This window comes from Heptranchias perlo, chromosome 11, assembly GCF_035084215.1.
Source record: "Heptranchias perlo isolate sHepPer1 chromosome 11, sHepPer1.hap1, whole genome shotgun sequence".
Lineage (NCBI taxonomy): Eukaryota > Metazoa > Chordata > Chondrichthyes > Hexanchiformes > Hexanchidae > Heptranchias > Heptranchias perlo.
Genome location: NC_090335.1, coordinates 57,374,785 through 57,399,973, shown reverse-complemented (window position 1 = coordinate 57,399,973; position 25,189 = coordinate 57,374,785). Strand labels below are relative to the sequence as shown.

General features: G+C 42.0%; 1 long non-coding RNA gene across 2 annotated transcripts in view; it reads left to right on the top strand.

Annotated features, from left to right (window-relative positions):
* LOC137326981 (uncharacterized) overlaps positions 1 to 25,189 on the top strand; it is a 143,003-nt gene that overhangs the window by 5,726 nt on the left and 112,088 nt on the right. Inside the window, exons 1-2 of one of the 2 annotated variants that reach the window (XR_010964320.1) lie at positions 9,178 to 9,258; positions 19,305 to 19,412. This is a non-coding gene — a long non-coding RNA (uncharacterized lncRNA). Of the gene's footprint in view, positions 1 to 9,177; positions 9,259 to 19,304; positions 19,413 to 25,189 lie in introns of those variants that run through there. The other variant, XR_010964319.1, reaches the window with a different exon arrangement.

Sequence of the window (25,189 nt, the reverse complement as noted above, 5' to 3'; positions counted from 1 at the left end):
AACAATCCTTTTACATGCCACTAAATGGAAAATGTTTCATTGAATCACCACAACACTGTCTGGCTGCTTGGATACACACACCACATTGTATATCAACGCAGAGTGAGTGCAGGAAAAAATATTGGAATTATAAATGAATGCAGGGAAAGTCATGGGAAGCAGGTCAGCAATTTTTCCTATATGCGTTCCTGACGGACAAGGCTCCCTGTTGGAATTGCAATTCAGAAAATCAACCCTTTTGGGTATTGGATGCAGTGTTCCACTGGCATTGCAGTTGACTGAGGAGGAAGGGCAAGAGCAGGACAGGGCTGCCCATGTCAGGTGGCACACAAGGCTTACCATCACGTCCTGCCTGTACACAACACATTGAATATACTGTCCCAGGCACAGTTACCTGAGAATTACAGATGAGAATGCCATCGGAGGTTGAGACTAAGAATGTGACAGAACTGTGCCATCTCTGTCATGAAGACCTATTTATATGATCAACCATCTATACAGTAATGTGAATGGCCTTCAAAGAAATCACAGCCCTCAATCTTTACACATTGGGGTTCTTCCAGGTTAACGCTGGTGATGTCTGTAGTGTCAGCCAGTTTGTCGTCCACAGATATATCAAGGTCACAGATGCATTACTCAGCAGGACCAACAACTTCACTTTCAGCAGCAGAAGCAATGACAGGCCATTCGACAGGTCAGCTGGTTTTCAAGAGTCCAGAGGGTCACCGATTACATCCATGTTGCACAATACTTTGTTCTGTACGAACTTTAAGAAACTTCTACGTATACTCAGTTGGCATGTGACTACCAGTGTAAAATAATGGCTGTGAATTCCTACTTCTCTCAGTGCTCTACCAATGCTTTCCTTTCAAGTCACCCTTATTTGAAGAGGAAGGAAGAATAGAAGGGTAACATCAAGGGGACCAAGGCATCTGCAGTCATGACTCATGATATTCTTGCACCACCCATGGATAGAAGTAGAGTGCAGGTACAGTGAGATAGGATACAATCAGGATGATTAATTAACAACAACGACAACAAATTGCATTTATATAGCACCTTTAACGTAGTTCACAGGCACATTATCAAACAAAATTTGACATCGAGCCGCTTAAGGAGATATTAGGACAGATGACCAAAAGCTTGGTCAAAGAGGTAGGCTTTAAGGAGTGTCTTAAAGGAGGAGAGTGAAGTAGAGACAGAGAGGTTTATGGAGGGAATTCCAGAGCTTTGGGCCTGGGCAGCTGAAGGCATGACCGCCAATGGCAGAGCAATTAAAATCGGGGATGCACAAGAGGTCAGAATTGGAGGAGCGCAGAGATCTCAGTTTCCAAACGTTTGGAGTAGAAGGAGTAGAACGTTTGAATAGATGGAACATCTATTGAGTCAGCTGTGTTTGACTAAAAATCAAAGCCTCCCCAAGCCCTCACTAAGAATACAAGTCCTGATGCCAAAAGTCCAATACCACCTTCGCAAAATTCAACACTCCCCCACCATCATACACCAAAAATCTGCCACTCACTCAGAGACTGTACCTCACTTACCTTTTTACTCCTCCTGACCTGGTATATTCTTCTCCCTTGCATCATCTTCTATAGCCCACCTTGGTCTACCACTAATTGCTCTCTGCTGCTTTTCTGGTGCCTATCTGCCAGTGTCACTGCAATTGTCATTGTTGCTCTCGCTGCTACTGACCCGTATGACTGCTGACCCGTGCTGCTGGAGCTGATGTGTACACAGATGAGACTCTCGCGTAGTTTTATACTTCAGCCCTTTTAAACTTCCCGGGCTTGTAGGCTGCTTCATCCAAGTTTGCCAGGATCTGCATAGTGGACTCCTCTACACTTCTGACATTGCAGGGTGTGTTCCGCAGACGTGTGTTCCTGCTTAGACTCTGTGAGGTCTGAAAATCAACGTGCTGCAGCAGGGCCGAGAACTGTGCTGGACCTCCAGCCAGTGAGTACCCAGCATTGAGCAGCCAACACCATTTACTCCTCCTCATCTGTGCACTGTGAGTCACTCTGAGCTTCCTCCTCAACCTTGTCATCTAACCCCTCCTGTATCTGTGTTTGTTGGTGGTCATATCCTCACAATCTGGTGCTGTTCCCATTGTGTGATACAGTTACAGGTAGTCAAGGGCTCCATTGATCAAAAACGTTTTACCTTGTGCCATATCTGCCACACATTTAAGAGCCAATTTTACCCCCCCCCCCCCCCCCGCCCCAGCCTGGTGGTAACAGAGCGGGGGGTTAAATTGGCCTCTGTGGCTGTCTCACACCCTCCCCCACCATTCCTCATCAATTTAACTGACCTGTTTGTGGCTGCGTGTCAGGTGCCCACTGCAGGCAAGCAGGGTCCTAATAAAAGGTCAAAGTTGCACTCGGATAATGTCATACCCATCCCATTGCATTTTAACTCTAAATTACGGATGCACTGCCTGGTCTCAGACCCACCAGCAAGACCTAATGGGGCTGGTATCTGAGATTTCCCGAAGCAGTAGCAAAATGGCCTTTAGTTCCAGATCTCAGCCAGGATATCATAGTGAGGTGTTGAGCAGAAGACATGTAACTGTAAAGAAGGAGGGAAAATTGGAGATAAAGCACTTGTGAGCCTCCTAATGCATTTCATAATGCAGATTTTAGTGCAACATTGGGAGAGGTCTGGCAACAGGTTGCATGGATGCCTTCTTGGCCAATGATAGTGGTGAAGGAAGATCTGAGATATTGAAAGAGGAGAAAATTCTTTTTTTTTTAAAGTAAATAACCATTCAATCAATATCTTTTCTAAAGCTATTTTTGGAAACCATACAAACTTCTAGTTTCCTTTTATTGTATAGCCAATAAAAAAAATCTCCTGTGTGGCATTTCATAAATGAAGAACACATGAAACAAATGTTTAGCAGACTCCACCATTTATTTTTAAAGTTGAACTAAACCTTAGTGGTAAAATAAGTACTTTTATTACATTTAATTACTCTATGTATTTCTCAGCTGTTTCTTATTCCATTGATTAAAGCATACTGTGCTCACTTATTTGGGTTACCTCTTTGCCTATTCCCTGCTAAGAATTATGTACCAATTAATGAACTGACAACTTGGTTACTGTGTAGAGCCCATGTGATATCTTTCTCATTGCTTACACGGGAAGTATGTTGCCAAATGACATCACTTGCCCATAATTTGCAACAGAAAAAAAAACAATGTCATGGCGTTTTAGTCGCCTTAAACTAGTAACTCTGACTAAAATAATGAGAAGCAGAGGTGATATATTCTAACAATGTTTAAAATAAATGTAATTGTATCTACAGAATTGCCCTCAATAATAATATAATCTGATACAGGGAATATTTCGTCGGGATTTGACGAAGACTGTGATCTCCAGCTTAGGCAGGCAGTTAGCCATCACTGAAATACACATGTACAAAGATAGCTCTGGAATGTATTGCAGTACAACAGTACCATCAAATTGCAGCCAATTTGGTTGAGAATGATAATGAGCTGGGAAGTTGAACTCACCTGATCTTAGTTGACTCTTTTGGACTTGAGCATTTACCTACCACAGGATTTCTTCCCATGTTTCCCGCAACTCCTTGTTTGAATCTCTCCAATCAGTTTTCCATCGCTGCCACAGGACTGAAATTACCCTAATCAAACTCACAAATTAAATCCTCTGTGACTTTGACCATGGTGCATTATCCCCCCTCGTCCTTCTCAACCTGTCTGCAATCTTTGACATGGTCGATCACACCATTCCAACTCAATGGGATTGCCCTCGTTTGGTTCCATTCTTACTTATCTGATTGTAGCCAAAGCATTTGCAGCAATGACTTCTCTTCCTGTCCCTGCACAATTACCTCTGAAATCCCCCCAGGATCTGCCCTTGGCCCTCTCATCTTCCTCATCTACATGCTGCCACTTGACAACATCATCCAAAGACATGGGGTCAGCTTCTATATGTATGCTGACGACACCTAGCTCTACTCTGTTTTAATGTTCATGTATACTTGAGAGTGAGGGAATGGCAGAGATTATTAATATTTGTCTCAGTGTTTACAGAAGAAGGTGAAAGTGAATGTGGAGTACCTGAGGAGGATATTGGAGACACTGAGGTAGATTTTGACTTTGTGCGATAGTGTAAAACAGGTGATAGCGAATCAGCAGGCCATTTTACATCTCTCCTGATTTTTATTTCCTTTGTAGTGTAAGGCTACTACTAAAAGAACAATTACCTAGAATTTCATAGAATGTACAGCACAGAAACAGGCCATTCGGCCCAACGTGTCCACCCTAGCCTCCTCCCTCCCTACTTCATCTAACCCTATCAGCATATCTTTCTGTTCCTTTCTCCTTCACGTGTTTATCTAGCTTCTCCTTAAACGCATCTATGCTAGTCACTCAACTACTCCTTTTGATAGCAAGTTCCACATTCTAACCGCTCTCTGGGTAAAGAGATTTCTCCTGAATTCCCCAGTGGATTTATTAGTGACTATTTTATATTTATGGCTCCTAGTTCTGATCTCTCCTGCAAGTGGAAATATCTTCTCTACGTCCATCCTATCAAACCCTTTCATAATCTTTAAGACCTCTATCAGGTCACCCCTCAATCTTCTTTCATCTAGAGAGAAGAGCCCCAGCCTGCTCAAACTTTCCTGATAGGTATAACCTCTTAGTTCTGGTATCATCCTAGTAAATCTTTTTTGCACCTTCTCCAGTGCCTCTATATCCTTTTTATAATATGGAGACCAGAACTGTTCACAGTACTCCAAGTGTGGTCTAACCAAGGTTCTATACAAATTTGACATAACTTTTCTGCTTTTCAATTCTATCCCTCTAGAAATGAACCCCAGTGCTTGGTTTGCCTTTTTTATGGCCTTATTAACCTGCATCGCTACTTTTAGTGATTTGTTTACCTGTACCCCAAGCTCCCTCTGCTCCTCTACCCCATTTAGATTCTTATTATCCAAGCAATATGTGGCCCCCTTATTCTTCCTATCAAAATGTAATATCTCACACTTCACTATATTGAAATTTTATTTGCCAATTACACGCTCATTCTGCAAGTTTATTAATGTCTTCCTATATGTTGTTGCAGTCCTCCTCGGTATTAATTATACCCTCCAATTTGGTGTCGTCCGTAAATTTTTAAATTGTACTTCCGATTCCTGAGTCCAAATCGTTTATGTAAATTGTGAACAACAGTGGTCCCAGTACCAATCCTTGTGGAACACCACTTCCTACCTTTTGCAAGTCTGAGTAACTACCTTTAACCCCTACTCTCTGTTTTCTGTTTTGTAGCCAGTTTGCTATCCATTCTGCATGCTCTGACCTTAGTCATGAGTCTACTATGCAGAACCTTATCGAAGGCCTTTTGAAAATCCAAATATATTGCATCTACCTCATTACCCTTGTCTACCTTTTCTGTTACTTTATCAAAGAATTCAATAAGGTTGGTCAAACATGACCTTCCCTTTTGAAATCCGTGCTGACTATTCTTTATTATATTTTCAGTTTCTAGATATTTTTCTATTACATCTTTGAGTAAGGGTTCCATTATCTTTCCTACCACTGCGTTAAGCTAATTGGTCTGTAGTTCCCTGGAGTGGTTCTATCTCCCTTTTTAAATGCAGGAATAACATTAGCTGTCCGCGAGTCCTCTGGCACTATTCCCTTTCCTAATGAAGTTTTATATATATGTAATAGTGCCTCTGCCATCTCTTCCCCAACTCCTTTTAATATGTGCAGATGCAATCCATCCGGACCAGGGGTTTTATCCTGTCTACGTTTGATTAGTTTATCAGTTATCTCCCCCTTTCTATCTAGAACTAAAATTAAACTAAGAACTAAAGACTGAGAACTGAGGACTGAAGGCGTTAGTGCTAAGAATATCATCTTAAAAATCCTTAATATCGCCGTTCCTTCATCGTCGCTGGGTCAAAATCCTGGAACTCCCTTCCTAACAGCACTGTGGGAGAACCTTCACCACACGGACTGCAGCAGTTCAAGAAGGCGGCTCACCACCACCTTCTCAAGGGCAATTAGGGATGGGCAACAAACGCCGGCCTCGCCAGCGACGCCCACATCCCATGAACGAATTTTTAAAAAATTCTATTGACTAATTTGAGTGACACGTGTTGCAAGAGTTCAGTCCTTTTGGTGTCATTCATCTCACACAGTCTTGTTGGTATCCCGAATAACTTCCAAATCAATGAAGTACCAGCACCTAGTCATACCAGGTCACTCATTTGCTCCCTAGCTTTGCTAACAAAGGGTCTCATACAAGTCCAGATAAGGCAGGTCATCTTTATAAGCCCTCTCCAGGCCTGAGGAATTGATGGCTTGTCTTCTAACACTGTTAAGGAATGTTTTATTTGTATAAGCCTTCATGGTTTAATTAGTATAAGCCCTTTTCCTAACTTTCAGTCTGTACACTGACTCCATTTTGAGGACATATCTAAGGTAATTCCTTGGTGTACTTCCACAGCAGACTCAGATTTGTAACATAACTATTGAGGCACAGGCTATAACATCATTTAAAATAGAACAGGTATTAGAAAAAATTAAAGATATGGGTAAAGGGCAGGAGAATGGGATTGAAGTAGATAGCTCCATTTGAGATCTGGCACTGGCACAGGTGCAGTGGGCTAATGCCTTCCTTCTGTGGTGTGATTCTCACTCCCTCTAATCCTGAATCACCAGCCTTTATTGGATTTTCAGTCCCAATGCATTGAATTCAAAATCATTTTAAAGTCCCAGCGTGGCCTCATCCCACCCTTCTTCTGCAACCTCCACCAGTGGTTTAGAACCAGGCTTTTTGGGCGTTCCTTTTCCCTCCTCTTCAGCTTTGGTGGTACAGCTTTCAGTCATCACAGCTCTACACTTTCAAACTTTCTCCCTAAACTTCTTCACCTTGCTACCTCTCTTCCTACCGTCAAAGGCGTCCTCAAAATCTACCTTTTTAAAAAATTCATTCTCGGCATTTGGATGTTGCTAGCACGACCAGCATTGGTTGCCTATCTCTGGTTGTCCTTGAGATGGTGATGGTGAGCCTTCTTTTTGAACCGCTGCAGTCCATGTGGTGAAGGTACTCCCACAATGCTGTTAGGTAGGGAGTTCCAGGATTTTGACTCAGCGACGATCTTTGATAATGTCCTTGATCACCTCCCTAATTTTGTCCTATTGCTGCTTGGGGCCTATTTTCATCCTTCTGAAATCCCTTGGATCATCGTACTACATTAAAGGCGCTATATAAATGCATGTTGTTTGTTTGCTGTAAAACAGGGCCCTGTAAGGGACTGGTCCTTTAAATGTGACCACTGTTATGTCTCTGTCTGGATGTTTGACATGTTGCGGTGGGGGGTTTAAAGGATATTTAAGCTAAGATTGAGGGAGAGATTTTAGGGATGATTCCACAATCCTATGCTTACAGTAGGGAGCCACACTTACAAGGATTGTTGGTTGGAGAATTGGGGCCACATTATTGTAGCCCTATCTCTGACCCATGATTCATGTGAGTAGAGCTTTACTACTGTCAGCACAGGATCACAGGATCGCCTTATTTGACTTTTTAATGTAATGATTTAGTTTTCAATTATCCTCAAGCTTCAGCTTTGTCTAGCCTTCGGGAATGTGCTGTTGAGAGGGTAGGGCAGAGTCTGCTCTTACATCACGGAAATGCCCCCTTGAACTTAATCCCAGGATACACTTGGTTAATTCCCCTCCCCCTTCTGCAGAAAGACATTAACTGAGGCCTGCATTCAGCCCTTTCCTGCTTGGCACAGGTGGGGTGGATCTTTTAGAACTTTAGTCAATTTGATTCAAAGTTTGTTTACAAATTCCTACTCCAAAAATGTTTTCTTTTTTAGAATGCGCCTGCGGGGAGTAAGGAATATTTATTTATTCCTCTCCTTGTTTTCCTCCATGTAGGCTGTTCGCTGCAGTGCATGATGGGACAGTATGGGCTGGAGACCTATATGTGGCTAATGTCAACTGAAGTCCAAGATTCCAAGTGGGAAGAGTGGCCCACGAAGCAATGAGAAAGGAATAGGCAAAATTTCTCTCTTGTGAGGAATGTGTAGGACACATAATAGTTTTATATGAGATTGTGGAACATTGTAAGGTTCATAGGAAACCCACTTACATTGCATTCATTGATTTTTGTAAGACTTTGACCTACTGCCTTATGCTGCCCTCATGAAGAAGCTGGAAACTGTGGGAATATATGGCTGAATCTTGGAACTTATTAGATGTACACTCCAACTCCAAGATCTGTCTAAAGGTAGATGGAAGACTCACTGAATCCATTGCTCTCAAAGGAGGTTCAGAGAAATTTGTCCCTTGTCACCCATCCTGTTTTATGTCTTCATCAAAAATGTTTGAACTGGGTCAACCCTCTGTGGCAGACTTGATAATCTAATTTCTGAGCCAGGCAGGCCTACAGTGCTTCAGGACAGCGTTGATGATTGGCAAGCCAGCCTGGATCATTAACAGTGGTCAGAGCTTCCACCACAAACAAGGGCCTGAAGAAATTGGCAGGAAATACCGAGATCTGGTGTATCTGGAGCCGAGCCTAACTTCTGGCCCTTCCACCATACTTGTGCCCTAAACCCGGCAGGATTATGGAGGAAGGGCCACATTGTTTTGGCTCCAGTGTGTTCACTTACATACATTAGCATTGCGCATAGGATGGACTGTATTACAAGAAAAGTAGCACATCAACGTGTGTTACAGTTGACTTGAAACATACTCTAGCCCGTGTGTTATTCATAGTAATTTACATTGACAAAATTAGTACAATTTAATTTTTGTCACTTTTTTTTGCAAATGACAAATGTCATTGGTAGCAGACACTGATTGACAGCATGCCGCTATAATTGAATTAATTGGTGTGAATATGATATTGGGTTTTATTGTACTGTTTGTCGCAGTGAACTCTCATATCAGCACACTGCCTCCATCTAGTGGGCATTGTGAGCTATGTAGCCAAAACAATAGAATTATAAGTCAGAGGAAGTCACGATCAAACTACTGTACGTGTACAGTGCTACGGTCAAACTGCACCTTAGGCGCTGTGTTCAGTTCCGATCACTGAGACACAAGGGAGACATTCAAGTGCTGGAAGCAGTGCAGAGTAGTGCCATGAGGCTGATTCCTCGTGCTAAAGGTCTGAGTTATGAGGAAAAACTGGAGAAACTTGGGCTCTTCAACCGTGAAAGGATTCATCTGAGATGTTAACTTATAGAGGTATACAAGATTGTAAAAGGTATGGAAAGTGTAAATCCAGAAAATTAATTTGAATTAAACTATAAACTCGTAAAAAGGCAAATTTAGGATAGATATCAGAAAGTTCTTCTTGAAACAAAGAGTGTTTAACACATAGTATGAACTCTTAGAGAAATGGAAGCAAAACTTGGAATCATTTAAGAACCAGTTGGATGCTGCAGTGTGGGAACTTTAGTCATTATGAATGAGATGGGCCAAATGGCTTCCCTCCTGTGATTATCTTGTGATTGTGTGATTCAGTGACTATTTAGTGACTGTTGAATAGTAATAGCATCATGTATGACAATACTAATAATATTTGCGATGTGGAGATGCCGGTGATGGACTGGGGTTGACAATTGTAAACAATTTTACAACACCAAGTTATAGTCCAGCAATTTTATTTTAAATTCACAAGCTTTCGGAGGCTTCCTCCTTCCTCAGGTAAATGTTCAGGAGCTCCTCGAAGCCTACGCATTTATACATATAGAACAATACATGGTGTTTACAGAATGCCCCTGCAACTGCCCGTTGCCAAGGCAATCACCGTGTTCAGACAGAGAGGTGTCACCTGCAGAACCCCCGAATACACATTCAACAAAAAAACAGAGAGAGGCAGAAACATCCGGAAGGCAGAGAAAGCCAGCAAATGACCCATTATATTAAAAACAGATAACATTTGTTCGCTGGTGGGGTAACGTGTAGCGTGACATGAACCCAAGATCCCGGTTGAGGCCGTCCTCATGGGTGCGGAACTTGGCTATCAATTTCTGCTCGACGATTTTGCGTTGTCGTGTGTCTCGAAGGCCGCCTTGGAGTACGCTTACCCGAAGGTCGGTGGATGAATGTCCATGACTGCTGAAGTGTTCCCCGACTGGGAGGGAACCCTCCTGTTTGGCGATTGTTGCGCGGTGTCCGTTCATCCGTTGTCGCAGCGTCTGCATGGTCTCGCCAATGTACCATGCTCTGGGGTACCATACCATTCTAAAATGTGTTCTCTGACTTTTATCACCAAAGCACCAATATACACTAGGAATAATGGTATATTCACAGTATGTATATATATTTATTTAAATATAGTTACGTGAATAGATAGTAAAATGTTTAGTCTTTTTCTTTGTTTTTTCAAACAAGAATCAGCATTATCTTTGCCGAACACATAATGTGAATGTAAATTTCCCTCAAACAAGGTCGGATTCAAAGTTGTCCTGCCATCCAGTGGTTGGATGGAGCAATTGCAAGTATTGAAGTACTTAGCCCTACCTGTACTAGAAAATAATTCCATTTATAGGGCACCATTGTTCCTTGAAAAGCAATGTGCAATTATCATCGTGGAAATTTTTTTTTAAAATCTGCACACACTCATTATCTGTACACTACACATGTAGTCTAACATCTGTTGTGGGAAGTTATTGGAATCTATAATTAAGGATAGTGTGACTGAGTGCTTAGAATCATTGAATCATAGAATAATTACAGCAAAGGAGGCCATTCGGCCTGTCGCGCCCATGCCGGCTCTCTGCAAGAGCAAGCCAGCTAGTCCCGCTCCCCCGCCCTGCAAATCTTGTCCTTTCAAGTATTTATCCAATTCCCCTTTAAAAGCCACGATTGAATCTGCTTCCACCACCCTTTCACCTGACGAAGGGGATAATATCCGAAAGCTTGTGATTTTAAAATAAATTTGTTGGACTATAACCTGGTGTTGTAAGATTCCTTACATTTGTCCACCCCAGTCCATCACCGGCATCTCCACATCATGACCACCCTTTCAGGCAGTGCATTCCAGGTCATAATTACTTGCTGCATAAAAAAGTTTTTCCTCACGTCCCCTAGGTTCTTTTGCCAATCACCTTAAATCTGTGTCCTCTGGTTCTCGACCCTTCCACCAGTGGGAACAGTTTCTCTCTATCTACTCTATCCAGACCCCTCATGATTTTGTACACCTCTATCAAATCTCCTCTTAACCTTCTCTGCTCCAAGGAGAACAACCCCAGCTTCTTCAATCTATCCATGTAACTGAAGTTCTTCATCCCTGGAACGATTCTAGTAAATCTTTTCTGTACCCTCTCTAAGGCCTTCACATCCTTCCTAAAGTGCGGTGCCCAGAATTGGACACAATACTCCAGTTGTGGCCAAACCAGTGTTTTATAAAGGTTCATCATAACCTCCTTGCTTTTGTACTCTATAACTCTATTTATAATTCCCAGGATCCCGTATGCTTTTTTAACTGCTTTCTCAACCTGCCCTGCCACCTTCAACGACCTGTGCATGTCTCTCTGTTCCTGCACTCCTTCAAAATTGTACCCTTCAATTTATATTGCCTCTCCTCGTTTTTCCTACCAAAATGTATCACTTCGCACTTCTCTGCGTTAAATTTCATCTGCCATGTGTCCGCCCATTCCACCAGCCTGTCTATATCCTGTTTAAGTCTATCACTATCCTCCTCACTGTTCACTACACTACTACGTTTTGTGTCATCTGCAAATTGTGCCCTGTACTCCCAAATCCAAGTCATTATATCAAGAAAAGCGGTGATCCTAGTACCGACCTCTGGGGAACACTACTGTACACCTTCCTCCAGTCCCGAAAAACAACCGTTCACCACTACTCTCTGATTCCTGTCACTTAGGGGATTTCATATCCAAGCTGCTACTGCCCCTTTTATTCCATGGGCTTCAACTTTGCTGACAAGCCTATTATGTGGCACTTAGAGAAATTTGTGCTGATTAGAGAGCCAATATGGATTTGTAAAGGGTAGGTCATGTCTAATGAACCTAATTTAATTTTTTGAGGAAGTAACTAAAGTAGTTACAGGGGAATGTCTATGAATGTAGTTTATATGGACTTCCAGAAGACGTTTGATAAGGTTCCACATAAGAGACTGTTAGCTGAAATTAAAGCTCAGGGAATCGAAGGCAAATTATTGACCTGGTTAGGAGAATGGTTAGGCGGTAGATGACAGAGAGTAGGGATAATGGGTATGTACTCGAATTGAAAGGGTCTAGTGCTGTCCCACAAAAATCTGTGCTGGGGCCTCAATTATGCACTATATTTATTAATGACTTAGATAACACAATTGAGAGCCATATTTCCAAGTTTGCCGATGACACAAAGGTTGGTGCGTAGTAAAGTACAAACGGGAGCATAAAATTACAAAGAGACATTGATAGAATCATAGAAGTTTACAACATGGAAACAGGCCCTTCGGCCCAACATGTCCATGTCGCCCAGTTTATACCACTAAGCTAGTCCCAATTGCCTGCACTTGGCCCATATCCCTCTATACCCATCTTACCCATGTAACTGTCCAAATGCTTTTTAAAAGACAAAATTGTACCCGCCTCTACTACTGCCTCTGGCAGCTCGTTCCAGACACTCACCACCCTTTGAGTGAAAAAATTGCCCCTCTGGACCCTTTTGTATCTCTCCCCTCTCACCTTAAATCTATGCCCCCTCGTTATAGACTCCCCGACCTTTGGGAAAAGATTTTGACTATCGACCTTATCTATGCCCCTCATTATTTTATAGACTTCTATAAGATCACCCCTTAACCTCCTACTCTCCAGGGAAAAAAGTCCCAGTCTGTCTAACCTCTCCCTGTAAGTCAAACCATCAAGTCCCGGTAGCATCCTAGTAAATCTTTTCTGCACTCTTTCTAGTTTAATAATATCCTTTCTATAATAGGGTGACCAGAACTGTACACAGTACTCCAAGTGTGGCCTCACCAATGCCCTGTACAACTTCAACAAGACATCCCAACTCCTGCATTCAATGTTCTGACCAATGAAACCACCCTATCCACCTGTGACTCCACTTTCAAGGAGCTATGAACCTGTACTCCTAGATCTCTTTGTTCTATAACTCTCCCCAACGCCCTACCATTAACGGAGTAGGTCCTGGCCCGATTCGATCTACCAAAATGCATCACCTCACATTTATCTAAATTAAACTCCATCTGCCATTCATCGGCCCACTGGCCCAATTGATCAAGATCCCGTTGCAATCCTAGATAACCTTCTTCACTGTCCACAATGCCACCAATCTTGGTGTCATCTGCAAACTTACTAACCATGCCTCCTAAATTCTCATCCAAATCATTAATATAAATAACAAATAACAGCGGACCCAGCACCGATCCCTGAGGCACACCGCTGGACACAGGCATCCAGTTTGAAAAACAACCCTCTACAACCACCCTCTGTCTTCTGTCGTCAAGCCAATTTTGTATCCAATTGTCTACCTCACCTTGGATCCCATGAGATTTAACCTTATGTAACAACCTACCATGCGGTACCTTGTCAAATGCTTTGCTGAAGTCCATGTAGACCACGTCTACTGCACAGCCCTCATCTATCTTCTTGGTTACCCCTTCAAAAAACTCAATCAAATTCGTGAGACATGATTTTCCTCTCACAAAACCATGCTGACTGTTCCTAATTAGTCCCTGCCTCTCCAAATGCCTGTAGATCCTGTCCCTCAGAATACCCTCTAACAACTTACCCACTACAGATGTCAGGCTCACTGGTCTGTAGTTCCCAGGCTTTTCCCTGCCGCCCTTCTTAAACAAAGGCACAACATTTGCTACCCTCCAATCTTCAGGCACCTCACCTGTAGCGGTGGATGATTCAAATATCTCTGCTAGGGGACCCGCAATTTCCTCCCTAACCTCCCATAACGTCCTGGGATACATTTCATCAGGTCCCGGAGATTTATCTACCTTGATGCGCGTTAAGACTTCCAGCACCTCCCTCTCTGTAATATGTACACTCCTCAAGACATCACTATTTATTTCCCCAAGTTCCCTAACATCCATGCCTTTCTCAACCGTAAATACCGATGTGAAATATTCATTCAGGATCTCACCCATTTCTTGTGGTTCCGCACATAGATGACCTTGTTGATCCTTAAGAGGCCCTACTCTCTCCCTAGTTACCCTTTTGCCCTTTATGTATTTGTAGAAGCTCTTTGGATTCACCTTTGCCTGATCTGCCAAAGCAATCTCATATCCCCTTTTTGCCCTCCTGATTTCTCTCTTAACTCTACTCCGGCAATCTCTATACTCTTCAAGGGATCCACTTGATCCCAGCTGCCTATGCATGTCATATGCCTCCTTCTTCTTTTTGACTAGTGCCTCAATCTCCCGAGTCATCCAAGGTTCCCTACTTCTACCAGCCTTGCCCTTCACTTTATAAGGAATGTGCTTACCCTGAACCCTGGTTAACACACTTTTGAAAGCCTCCCACTTACCAGACGTCCCTTTGCCTGCCAACAGACTCTCCCAATCAACTTCTGAAAGTTCCTGTCTAATACCATCAAAATTGGCCTTTCCCCAATAAGTGAGTGGGCAAAACTGTGGCAGATGGATTTCAACGCAGCTAAGTTTGAGGTCATCCATTTTGGACCAAAAAAGGATGGATCCGTGTATATTTTAAATGGTGAAAAGCTAGGAACAGTGAAGGTCCAAAGGGATTTAGGGATCCATACACACAGATCACTAAAACGTAGTAGTCAGGTACAAAAAATAATCAAAAAGTCTAATGGAATGTTAACCTTTATTACTAAAGGGCTAGAATATAAAGGGGAGGAAGTTTTACTACAGCTGTATAAAGGCCTGGTTAGACCACATCTGGAGTATTGTGTACAGTTCTGGGCACCGCTCCTTAGAAAGGATTTACTGACCTTGGAAGGAGCGCAGCACAGATTATTCAGAATGTTACCAGGGCTCCAAGGGTGAGAATATGAGGAGAGACTACATAAACTAGGCTTGTATTCCCTGGAATATAGAAAGTTAAGGAGTAATTTGATTGAGGTTTTTAGGATTTTTAAAGGAATTGATAGGATAGATCGAGAGAAACTTTTACCGCTGGTGGGGGAGTTTAGGACAAGGGGACATAACCTTAAAATAAGAGCCAGACCATTCAGGAGAGAAGTTGGGAAACACTTCTTCATGCAAAGGGTGGTAGAAATGTGGAACTCTCTCCCACAGAAAGTAGTAGATGCTAGCTCATCTGCATCTGAATTCTCCTGCCAAAAAAATGCCAGTTCTTATTAAGGCCTGCCACAGGCCCATTCCGCCACATTTAAATCAGGTCAAGAGGCCATAGCAAACATCTCTGCCCCATTCACCTCCGTTTTCACCTTTCTCCCACAAATAATTATTGCCACTATATCAGTGGCAGTACGAGCAGCTACAAGGTATCACATACCATGTTGAGGAGGCCATTTTGCCTAATGCTACTGAAGTTTGGTGTTTCTAGTAATCATATAGTATTTTGGGGGGTCAGTCGGGACTTTTGCTGCTACTTTTACTCAGCTCTGCTCAAAGTACTCCTTTGCACCCTGGACATGGATTTCTCAATGGAAATATCTTTATTTTGATGTTATGAGGAGGATGAGCACATGGAGGCTAGGTTGGAGGCTCTTAGTCAGGCTTTACTTAGGTACCTCTTCCCTACACGTAGGCACTCACTCACCAGTATCTATAGACCAAAAAGGTCTTACTTAGGCATCCCACAGCAGGAGGAGGGTGCTAAAGAAGGAGAGAAAGTGGAACAAGAGAACATAACTGATAACCTAGCACTTTCAATAAATAAATATTGACTCACCAAAGAAGTTTTTTTGGATGGAATAGAATACACTTTCTGCACTCACCTTCAAATTTAAAAGATCTACATGATGGTCTGATGGAGTCCTAATACATTAGTACAATTTAATTGAACAATTTTTTTCCTTTAGTATGCTGGAATGTTTCTACTCATGTCTTATTTTTAAAATGTTTTTGAATGATCAGTTTTATTTTTTTCTTATACCTCTTTGAATTGTCTTGGGGCATTTTTCTACATTAAAGGTATCCTCCTCCTCCTCCATGACTTATCTGTTGCTGGCGCCTGTTTCTAGTAGGGCTGATGAGGATTGTTGCTCAGACAAGTTGGTTTGTTTTGTTGATTTAGGAGAGTGAATGTGACCTTACAGGGGTGGATTTTTCTCAGGAAAATTGACCGTTTTTAGGTGGTCCCAGTGTGAAGAATGTAGGGAAATGGGGTGACTTTGTTTGTGGTTACAATACATAGGAATCTATGAACAGGAGTAGGCCATTTAGCCCCTCGAGCCTGTTCCGCCATTCAATGAGATCATGGCTGATCTGTGACCTAACTCCGTATACCCGTCTTAGACCCATATCCCTTAATAGCTTTGGTTATCAAAAATCTATCAATCTCAGATTTAAAATTAACAATTGAGCAAGCATCAACTGCCGTTTACAGAAGAGAGTTCCAAACTTCTACCACCCTTTACGGGTAGAAGTGTTTCCTAACTTCACTCCTGAAAGTCCTGGCTCTAATTTTTAGGCTATGTCCCCAGTCCCAGACTCCCCAACCAACAGAAATAGTTTCTCTCTATCTACCCTATCTGTTCCCCTTAATATCTTGAAATCTTTGATAAAATCTCCCTGTAATCTTCTAAATTCCAGGGAATACAACCCTAGTTTGTGTAATCTCTCCTTGTAACAACCCTTGGAGTCTAGGTATCATTCTAGTAACTCTCCACTGAATTCCCTCCAAGGCCAATATATCCTTCCTAAGGTGCGGTGCCCAGAACTGAACACAGTACTCCAGGTGTGGTCTAACCAGGGCTTTGTATAGCTGTAGCATAACTTCTATCCCCTTGTATTCTAGTCCTCTAGATATAAAGGCCAGCGTTCCATTAGCATTTTTGATTATTTTCTGTATCTGTCCATGACATTTTAATGATCTATGCACATGGACACCTCAGCCTCTGTGTACCTCCATTATTTTGAGCTTTTCACCACCGTTTAGAAAGTACTCTGATCTGTCCTTTTTAGGTCCAAAGTGGATGACCTCACACTTGCCTACATTGAAATCCATTTGCCAAAGTTTTGCCCATTCACTTAATCTATTAATATCTCTCTGTAATTTTATATTTTCATCTACACTGCTTACAATGCTGCCTATTTTTGCGTCATCGGCAAACTTGGATATGTGGCTCTCTATCCTGTCATCTAAGTCATTAATAAATACAGTGAATAGTTGAGGCTCCAACACAGATCCCTTTGGGATACCACTAGTCACAACCTGCTAATTTGAGTACATGCCCATTATGCCCACTCTCTGTCTTTCAGTAGCCATAAGCATGTTAATCACATTGCAATGAGCCGGTGGGGTGGGGGGACTTACCATACCTCCCACCTCATTTTTCTCTCTGAACACCAGTTGGGTACCCATTTATAGCCAAAAGAAGCGGGAGAAACCTACGGAAATTCATTCCATGAAATTATATATCCCTGAGTAATAAGATTATGGACTGAGATGTTGCTTTGAGATCAAGGGCACATTAGAAATCCTTTGGGATTTTCCCAAAACACAGAACTGCGGCTTGATTAGGAACAGATATTTGTATCGCTATGGTACATATTCTTCCATTTCAGATGACAAAGTTATGGATGTGGCTTGCATCCGTACTTTATATACCCATTTCAAAGTTCCTCTCTTTCTCATAAAGTAAGTTAAATTATATTTCAGGATAGCTTTCAAACCTTACATTCTATGGTTCAATTCTTAGGCTAGTTGTCATCCTTGGTATGATTGTTTCATGCTCCCAGCAGCTCACTGACCATCATATTGCAAACAAGACTTGATCATCTTTACCACTGCTTAACCTCACAACCTTGACTCCTGCTCCTAACCAGATATTCTTCAAGCTCTTTTTTAGAACAAGTTACAACAAGAACTGTGGATTTACATTATGCTGGACTGCCGGTCATCTTCCAGCCCAGTCAGTCTGCATTTGCTGTGTGGTGGAGAGGAACAGGGTAATTTAATGATATAACAAGGAAAACAAGAAAAAATTTAAACATTTATAGAAGCTTTCTTGACATGAATAAATAGGAATTGATGTAAATACACGCATCTTTCGGATCAGACGTTAAACCGAGGCCCCGTCTGGTGGACATAAAAGATCCCATGACACTATTTCGAAGAGGAGCAAAGGAGTTCTCCCCGGTGTCCTGGCCAATATTTATCCTTAAACTAACACCACTAAAACAGATTACCTACATGAAACACAAAAAGTTAGCAGACGGGTGCAGCAGGTAATTGGGAAGGCAAATGAAATATTGGCCTTTATTTCAAGGGGGATGGAGTATAAAAGCAAGGAAGTCTTGCTACAACTGTACAGGGTGCTGGTGAGACCACACCTAAAGTACTGCGTACAGTTTTGGTCCCCTTATTTAAGGAAGGACATACTTGCATTGGAGGCGGTTCAGAGAAGGTTCACTAGGTTGATTTCGGGTATGGAAGGGTTTTCTTATGAGGAAAGTTTGAGCAGGTTGGGCCTATACTCACTGGAGTTTAGAAGAATGGGAGGAGATCTTATTGAAACATATAAGATTCTGAGGGTGCTTGATGGGGTAAATGCTGAGAGGATGTTTCCCCTCATAGGGGAATCTAGAACAAGAGGGCATAATCTCAGAATAAGGGGTCGCCCGTTTAAGACAGAGATGAGGAGAAATTTCTTCTCTCAGAGGGTTGTGAACCTTTGCAATTCTTTGCCCGAAAGAGCGGTGGAGGTTGAGTCATTGAATACATTCAAGGCTGAGTTAGACAAATTTTTGATCAACAAGGGAGTCAAAGAGTATGAAGAACAGGCGGGAAAGTGGAGTTGAGGCCAGAATCAGATCAGCCTACTCCTGCTCCTATCTTTTATGTTCTTATGGTCATTATGGTTTGTGGGAGCTTGCTGTGCGCAAATTGGCTGCTGTGTTTCCTACATTACAAAAGTGACTACACATCAAGAAGTATTTAATTGACTGTAAAGCATTTTGGGCCGTCCTAAGGTCATGAAAGGCACGATATAAATGCAAGTCTTTCTTTCTTTATTATTTCAAGTGTTAAGGATCAATAGAATTATAAATTTACAGCAGAATGACTGCTTCATTACTGTCTAGACAGATGGCTGCCACACTGTGCATGTTACAGCTAGATTAATATCCTTGCCATTTTCTTTCTTTCATTGTTTAATTTTCTCATACAGAGCTCTGTTCACATGGAAATAGCTCCAGCAAAGAGACCAAGATCATTCCTGCAACATGAAATAAATATCCTGACAAGCCCAACTTCTCAGAGCATGACCCAGTCAAAGGTGAACCTCATTTTTCATTTCTTGATAACAGTTCTTAGTAATTATAACTTTAATGAGGTATGTTCTGGTAACAAGGAAACTTTTGCTTTTCTTATGTTTTTAGAATTTTTGCAAAGTCTCTGGAAGGAAGACACAGGTACTTAGGGTGCTATGGAAACCCTAAAACTGAATAAAATTTAAGGTGTAAGTTAAAAAATAGACACATAGCAATGTTACCACTTCTGACTGTGTAGCCTAGAAATTATTTTTGGGGATATTAGTGGGTGAAAGCCTGATGCATTCAGATGACATTTCACTGTCTACTATTTTAATACAGGCATTAACACCTCGGAATGTCTAATGAGCATTTTAAGTGTTTATCTGCTAATGTTTGTAACAGTAATTTCTAGGTTTATTTTGCTGAAAGGATGAATGTTATCTCTAGATATTTTCCTATTGGAGCGAAGAATCTTCGAGTGCCAGCAGCTGGGCAGTTGCTACTTTGGAATTAACATGTGGCCACTTCTCCAAATTTAGCACAACCATTAACAAGCCCAATGGAATGCCTATGCTGACTACTGTGTTTGCAACTGCAGGGGAGCAAGCTGATGGTAGCAAGAATGTTAAGCTTGGAGGTTGCACCAAAGAAGTACTGAATTGTAGGAAAACAACAGGGGGAAGCAGAAGAAATATAGAGGAATAATGTACAAAGTTTATGTTGGCAAGTCAAAAACAGCAGGAAAAATCCAAGCCCCTGATTTTAATTCCGATGCGGGTTTTGGGCAGTTAGAAATTCACCTGCTGCTTCAGAAATTAGGCCCAAGCTACTTTAACTCCTGGGCCTCAATTAAATACCGCTGGCCATCTTTCCGCCAGGAATGGGTGAGAAGTCCGATGGAAGCAGCGGAAAATTGCAGGTGCCAAAGGTTGTCCGCCGACAACAGGTAGATAGTGGTATCATCTTTGGGGGCTGTCTCGTTGGGGGGTGTCTCGTCTTCAGGAAAATGGGGGGAATCCATGGCAGGGGAGGCCTAAGCTTTCCTTGTTGGGCCCGAAGGAAAGCATAAAATGTAAAAAATCTTACCTGTTTGGTCTTGCCCTGGCTCCTCTTCCCGCTGTCTTCATCTGGCTGGTAAATCACAATGGCTTCACTACTCAGGTCACCTGTTAAAATTACAATCAGGTCCCGATGACATCATCGGGTCTTGACATCCATATGTAAAGAGGGACCCGCTGGCTTTGGGTGGGTGTTCTTGCTGCTTACTCAGTAGGATCCTGGTGACTTTCCAGTGGGTAAGTAACCTGGGTAATTTTAACAGCCTACCAGTGCAGTTTCCACTGGGCAGGTAGGATTAAAATCGCCCCTCATGTGTCAGATATCAGTCAAGCTAGCTTTAAATAACATAGTTCTGGAGCAAATAGCTTGGAGACCTCCCAGCACCATTTTTACATGGGTTCTCAGAAAATCAGGAGCTGCGCTGCAGAAACCCACAGGGAATTTGTTGGGGAACCAAATATAATGAATGAACATAATTTTGTAGCCACTAATGAGGCCGTTATATAATAGAGGCACTGCCTCAAAAGCAGTCCAAACTTTTCCTCTCCCAGAATGGTTTGGTGCCAAATGTGCTGAGGCCTACCCACCTGATTCCATGGGCCTTGCATACTGCTGCGAAGGCAATATGTAATCTTTTTCCACTGCCATGATCTCATACAGAAGACACACTGACCCTGGAACTCTGGCTGTTCTGGTATACTCCTGTGGCAGTAGTCCACTGGAATGGCCAGAAACTAGGCCTGGATCCAGGTATGTTGAGTCTCGGTCTTCTGCTGAAGTATCCAGGATGGACTGTTGGGGACTGAGCATCCACCACCCCAAACATGGCTATTGACTTAAGGTGGGGGGGAGGGGGGGGGTGAACGGTGCCAGGGTGAGGATTTCCTACATCAGGAATTCTTACATCCTGGGGCTTTAGTGGGACTCAGCATATGGTCGGTGAAATACGCTTGATCAGATCAAGTGTAACTCCCCAACAACCGATGAGTGTGTGGTCCACCTGGTGTGCAGACTGGGTTTTAAAAAGAGAGACCGCAGGGTACAGCTTTTTTCTGAGGTGGAAGGGGGAACGCGTCCCCTTCTGGGTCACCTCCAATGGAGTTTCAAGCCTGGTTTCTATGGTGGGCACCCCAGATTCTCCCTAGTGGTGTAGGCATGCACTAATGCTATTCAAAACAGGGGGCCTTCCCCCAATCCAGCAATCTTTGGTGGAATCAACGGCAGAGGTCCTGGGTAGACACATCTGGGGGCATTCAAGCCGAGATGCACTGCCCTATGGATTTTCAGGGCCATTCATGTGAGATTGATAAGGATTAAGCCTTCTTTGTGGTAAAGGTGCACCTACAGACAAATCTGATTTTGTTTCTTGATCCTAGTTTAATGTAATTTGGCTATGACTGTTCTACATTATTATTCCAATCCATCACAAATATTTTTCACAGTAATTTAGCAGTGAATTAATCTAATCTGACCACCATTACATTTAGGATTATCCCATGATTTAAGAAGAGTGTAGTAGAGGTTGACCAACCAATTTAGTTACTTGGAAATACATTAAAGATGCTATTTAGAAGTGGTTGAGCTCCTCACTGACTCCATTGCTAACAGCATGTGGGCAATGACCTTCCCAAGTATCTCTCAGACATTGGCCACATGTATTCAGGTGATGGAAGAATGCTTTGTGATTGAAGACCCTGGCTGGCTGATTCCAGAGATGATGATCTGCCCTGATTGTATCTGTTCTGTTTTGGATTTGATCTCCAATGAATTTAAGCTTACCATTGTACCAAATCAGGACATGAGCTAAAAAGTATTGAATTGCCTGCTCAAAGCACATACCTGATATGTCAGACAGAAAAGGAAACCATTAGAGGTTCCAATAAAATCAAACCGTTTACCTCAGCTTGAATCTAACTGAATTGCTTTAGACCCTAAAGCCAATATTTATGCCATAGTAAAGACTATTTACTCCAATTTACCATTTGTTTAAACTATTTCACAATCGTTATGCTTCCCAAGAGAAAAAACACTGCCACTTCTGGATCTGCCATTCCTTGAACTTCATCACCAACTCCATCACAGTACCTTATCTTGCAAGCACCAGCACAGAGACACCCACTCACAAGGAATTACTTAGTGAGTCAGAAGGGTTGTCATGGGTGAAGCCAGGAAGAGTCTCGAAGGACATCGGTGGCTTCCAGAGTGGCTTTAACAGTTAATGTTTCATATTTCAGCATCAAAAACCTCATTTACTAAGTTATTACCCCTTTTGATGTTTGACCTGTGCTGGGATCACACTAATCATGTGAGCTAATCAATAAGGGTCAGTTTATTTATTGGAGGAATGTCTGTGCCTGCTGACAATGTACACTCAGACCCTTAAATCACAATGTGTAAATGCACCACATTATGTACGATTGTACTGTTCTGCTACAGGCATGACCTAATGTTTAGATACTCTTTTTAAGCCCAATGGCAGCATGTATAAATAACATAACATTTAACAGGAATTGCACCAATCTAATAGCATCTATTGGATTCAAGCTCCTTTTCTTCTGGTACAGATACCCTGCAGCTATTTAATCATGGTGCATCAACGCTCTGACAAAAGATACTTTCTTCCAAAAAATCTAGCGTGTCATTTCGTTTCAGACTTCTTAAGCATATAAGCCACATGATTACACAGAGTGATAGGTCCAACCCAGACAGCAAGGCCTTTTCTGCAATATTAAACAATGAATTCGTCTCTTCAGGTTTGCTCCTTCAATACATATGACCGAGAACCTCTGTTGGGTTTCAATGTAAGCACATCTCCTTGTATCATTCTCTTAAAATGTAACATCAGATGGTAAGCACTTCTTGCAGATCTTAAAGGGGACTGTCGGATGTTTGGGAGGAGAATGCAGGTGCAGTTTTTTGGGGCAGATTTGAGGCAGTAACCTTAAGCAACTCATTCTGCTCTCTCAACGCCCCAAATCCACCCCCAAATGGGCAGCAATTCAGAAGAGACCCCTCCCGCCAATTCCCGCCACCTAACTCTTTTAACACTTGTGTTGCCTTCTGCTTGGCAGAATAAGGTCAAGTATTCTTTTCTTAACATATTTATTATCTGTTAATTATTGAGGCTGTCGATATCACAGGGCTGGAGTTTTTATCCTTCCATGTCTCTTGGTAGAGTTGTTCTAGAAACACAGACATGCATTCACTCTATCGCTCTGTTTTCTTTTAATTTCTTTACCTTGATGACTTGTCAGAAAAAAGAACATTTTAAGAGAATGATACAAGGAGATGTGCTTACATTGAAACCCAACAGAGGTTCTCGGTCATATGTATTGAAGGAGCAAACCTGAAGAGACGAATTCATTGTCTAATATTGCAGAAAAGGCCTTGCTGTCTGGGTTGGACCTATCACTCTGTGTAATCATGTGGCTTACATGCTTAAGAAGTCTGAAACGAAATGACAGGCTAGATTTTTTGGAAGAAAGTGTCTTTTGTCAGAGCGTTGATGCACCATGATTAAATAGCTGCGGGGCATCTGTATCAGAAGGAAAGGAGCTTGAATCCAATAGATGCTATTAGATTGGTGTAATTCCTGTTAAATGTTATGTTATTCATACATGCTACCATTGGGCTTAAAAAGAGTACCTAAACATTAGGTCATGCCTGTAGCAGAACAGTACAATCGTACATAATGTGGTGCATTTACACATTGTGATTTAAGGGTCTGAGTGTACACTGTCAGCACGCACAGACATTCTTTACAGTGTCCTCCAATAAATAAACTGACCCTTATTGACTAGCTCACGTGATTAGTGTGATCCCAGCACAGGTCAAACTTTAAAAGGGGTTTTAACTTAGCAAATGAGATTTTTGATGCTGAGATATGAAGCATTAACTGTTAAAGATACTCAGTTGATGGAACATACAAATGTTAGAATGACAACAGGTCACATACAGTTTTAGCAAATCTCTGGTAGTAAAGAAGGGAAGATATATGTATTCAATGTGAATTTTTTTCAATGTCGTGGAAAACCAAATTCCTTATGGAAGCCTCTTGAGGAGAGTCTCTATGTCATTTTCCTCTTTCTAGTTTTATTTTTTGCTGCATAATGATATTAAACAGTGCACTAGTTTAAGCCTACTAATTGTAAGCCCCACATGTTTACGGTGATAGGATTTAGGTTTCTGTTTTCAGCCCAAATGGAGAAAGAGATCAAGCAAGTGATCAATAATTGATTTTAAAAAGACCTGTGTGGAATGGCAACATTTCTGACTTGTCAATTCCCCAGGTCTACAACTATGATAATAACGTCTGAGAGTGCAAGCATTGCCACAGTTCCTTGATATCTAGCTGACATGTATTAATGTTGTCCTTCCCTCTTTCTGCACCCAGTGTTAATTAATAAATTAGCCCGATAGATATTTAGAACTGAATTTTTTATTTTCAATTATCTTGGTGAATCTTATAGTATTATAGTAGGTACAGCACAGGAGGAGGCCTTTCGGCCCATCGTGCCTGTGCCGGCTCTTTGAAAGCGCTATCCAGTTAGTTCCATTCCCCTGCCCTTTCCCTATAGCCCTGCACATTTTTCCCCTTCAAGTATTTGTCCAATTCCCCTATTATTGAATCTGCTTCCACCACTCTTTCAGGCAGTGCATTCCAGATCATAACAACTTGCTGCTTAAAAATTTTTTCCTCATCTCCCCTCTGGTTCTTTTGCCAATTACCTTAAATTTGTGT